The sequence below is a fragment of the Chenopodium album genome, chromosome 1 (genome assembly GCF_948465745.1).
Source record: "Chenopodium album chromosome 1, dcCheAlbu1.1, whole genome shotgun sequence".
In the NCBI taxonomy this organism is placed as follows: Eukaryota; Viridiplantae; Streptophyta; class Magnoliopsida; order Caryophyllales; family Amaranthaceae; genus Chenopodium; species Chenopodium album.
Window position 1 is genome coordinate 44,716,471 of NC_137834.1, and position 3,820 is coordinate 44,720,290.

General features: G+C 32.2%; 1 long non-coding RNA gene across 1 annotated transcript; it reads left to right on the forward strand.

Moving 5' to 3' along the window:
* Positions 1–541: 541 nt before the first annotated feature.
* On the forward strand, positions 542–3,522 carry LOC145583539 (uncharacterized). Its single transcript, XR_014100225.1, has 3 exons — positions 542–806; positions 2,192–2,330; positions 3,190–3,522. It is a non-coding gene; the product is annotated as an uncharacterized LOC145583539 (long non-coding RNA).
* Positions 3,523–3,820: the final 298 nt, after the last annotated feature.

Here is a 3,820-nt window from a genome sequence, read left to right on the forward strand (position 1 = left end):
ATAAGCTAAGTCCAAAGACTTAGCGGCTTAAGAGCATCAAAACGACTAATCGAGGCCTTTGGTAGTATACTCTCAGTACTTGTCCGTCTGCTCAAGATGGTCGTCTGTCTCATGGTTTGGGGCAATCACCATAGTGATTGATTGACTTATAAACCAATCATACTCTTTAAAGTATCAACAATTTGTAAGTCAATCAACCCATTTTTGAAACCAAGCATTGTAGCAAAGCACCAGCAAACACTACTACAAAATTAGGCTTAAGTAACACCCACTGGTATCACTTTAAAAATTACATGATTGTTTTATTTTTACGTAACACTTTTGTAATATTGTGGTATTTGGTAACATTTTTTGTAACACTTTAATATTATGTAACACTTTATAGTAACACTTTGACATTAGGTAGCACTTGATTGTACCACTTTTTTTTTTTTTTTTTTTTTTTTTTTTGAATATTTATATGCTCAACTTTTCTTATTAATTTTTTTTAAACAGCTCAATCTATTTTTTGTGTTATCAATACTTCGTTTTTTTTTTTTATTTTATTTTCTTCCTCCTCCTATTTCTTCCTCAAGCTTTCACTGTCTATTTACACTGCACCTCCTTTCCTCAGGCTTCCACTGCTACCTCCTTCTCGTTCCTAGTTATTCACCATAGCCCCCATCCATCGCAACTCGTGCTCCAAGCCGAATACTTACACAGCAGGCCACGCTCCAAGTTATAGAGAACAATTGCCACCTCTAATGACAGTGCGCGATTGTCGCCTTCTGGCCTCCATCCTCGGCGGCTTCCATTTTAATGTTAGGGTGGGTTGGTTCATTTCCCTTTCCTTTCCATTATCAACAAGAATTTGATGTAGGTAAAGTTAGGGTTTCAATTCACTCTCTAATCTTGATAATGATTTCATAATTTGATGTTGAATTTCCCTATTAAAATGTTTAATTTCACAATTTATAATGAATTTTGCATGCATTTGAATTGATTGAAGTATTAGATGAGTTTGGGATTTTTGATTTTTCTTCATTTTGATTACTACTAATTTGATTTACCTTGTAATTTGATCTTTGTTGACTAATCAAACCTATTGAAAAGTATGATTTTTATAGTTTAATATGTGAGACACTAGGTGAATGGTATGATTTCCATAAATTGATTTGCTGAAATGTATGAAATTTAGCCTAATATTGTAATGACCTTGATTGAAATACTTAATGTAGGCTGTTATTAGAAGGGTAAATGATTTCAATTTTTTTTGTTATTAGTTATTGAAGAGAGTAAATTTTCGGAAATGATCAACTGAGAACTGTGTGGATTTAGAAAAGATAAGTTATTCATTAGATTGTCTAATTATTTTTGTTGTATTTTGCTTTACAACTAGAACTATAAAGTGTCAATGCAATGTTGATTAAACTAGATTGCAAATGTTGATTGAAATGCTGGCTTACTAGCTTAAATGCAATATGTGGGATTATTCTTTGGGGAAATGACATGTTTAAGTAGTTAGCCTGGTGGGACTTAGTTGTGTTGTATTTTATGTTGAATATTGAAATCCAAGTCAGGCCTTAATCTTCGTTTGACATGAGGACGATAACTAGTCTTCTAATTATGTTTCTCCATCTCTCATTTCACTATTGCTACTATAGCTCATACAGTACTTAAACTACTTGTAAAGAGTGCGTTATGCAAGCTTCAATTTCAGATAAATCGAAATGTGGGTCTTGTATAAGCTTATGTTACTTACTGTAGCTATTAGCCGATTATTAGCATCACATGCCTAATTTTGCATAGGACAATATACCATAGAATAAAGTGTGTAAAGAAAAAAATACTAGTATATAAAAAAGTAAGTATAAGGAGTGGAAAATCAAGAACACGTTTGAGGGGTACAAGATAATTTATATGCTTAAATCCCAACATTTTTCCATTTCTATGGTAGATATCAGGTGTGGTATTTCCTCTGATAAATTTTTCCAAATGAAAGTATGAAAAGCATGGTTAATGGACAACAAAAATATTTTTCTTATTCTACCTTGTGCTAGTCTCAAGGACCAAAGAAGGTTAGGTTAGTCGAATGATGCCTTCATTTGTCGGTAAAATTCTGTTGACGGATGAATTGAGTGAGAAGTTTAATTGAAATTCTCATGTGGGTTAATCTTCTTAATTAACAATTAGTATGATTTCTTTTCTTCAGTCTGCAAACACCGCTAAAGCTGAATCGATGCAAAAATCGGTATGGTTTCCTGACCGTTCTGGAAGAAATAGACAAGTTGATGTTGGAAGAGAGTTTGAAAGGGAATTAAATGAACAGAATAGATCTTTGTCACTCTTGGGTAAGATGTCATGAAGTTCTCAGTCTCAACTAGCTCTTTTGTGCTATCTGATTACTAATGTTTTAATACAAAATCATATTTATCTGATTTCTCTTTCATGATTTATGTTTCATAGACTTGGCTATTTGGGTACTTAATGTGGACATGGGTATATATTCTAGTTTCAGCCTTTACTATTATACATGAAGTAATTAGAATGCTTGTAATGGCAATTCTACATCATATTTTGTTTCTTTATTATTATAGCAAGCTAAAAAGTCATATTAGAGTATCTGCCTTTTCATAATATTTTGTGTTTCCAGATTATTATACCATCTGCTAGTTGGCGCTATCCACCTCACAAAGATTTCATGCCTAGGGTGCCTGCCAAGTATATTTGCGGTTCCTTGTAATTGATTGGAATTAATAGCATTCCAGTTTTCTTTCACACGAGCTCTAATAAAAGCACAAGTGCTTAAAGGAATCTCTTCACCTCTTCCTAAATCAAGGTTCTGATGGGGAGTTGTTTTATTCTCGCAATAAAAAGCACTAACTCTTATTAATGACTTATTTCATTTTTTTTCTAGTTGTTTGATATATGATGCTTTCACACATATATAAGATCAAATGGATCTAGATGAAGGATTAGGATAACAAATGATGATGCCACAAGAAGTGTACTTGCATATATCCCATTTTGCTGCTGTTGTCACTTACTGCAACTGTTGTTTTACCGCTGCCACTTCTGTTTTACAACTGTTACATCTGTTTTTTGCTGCTGTTATTGTTGTTTTGAGATGCTACTACTGCTTTTATGCTTCTATGTTGTGTGTTGCTGACTTTTGCCACTATTATTTCTACCACTGCTATTTGCTGCAAGTGCTTGCTGCTACATACTGCTTGCGGCTTCATACTGCTTACAGTTTCATTCTGCTCGCTGCTTCAAACTGCTGTCTGCTACCGTCTTCTGTTGTTGCTACTCTCATTCTGCTAGCTTGCTGCTCCTATCGGCTGTTTTACTGCTATTCTGCTGACTTTTTTCAATTCGGAAGTTTTTCTTATTTTGTCACTTTTTCCAAGCTATAGATCAAAGTTGATTTTTTTTTTTTTTTTATATCTTTTTCTTTGGAATATTCTCTTGTTTGGCCAAACATTAAAATTGGTGTTTATGGATTTTCTTTGAAAGAATAATGAAATTATTTCAATACAAGTTATTATTTATCATATATGTTAATTTCTCATTATTGTACATATTAATATTATTTTTATATTTTAAAAATAATAAATGCTACATTAGTTTGCAAAAAGTGCTACATAACGTTGAATAAAGTGCTACTATATATGTCAAAAAATGATTGAAAAATGTTACCTAATACTCAACAAAGTATTCCATTAGTTCAAAAAGTGATACATAATATCGGATAAAGTGATACTATATGATTTTTAAAATGTTACTAAAGATATATGAGTGTTACATAAAATATCAAAAGTAACACTTTAAAAATGATACT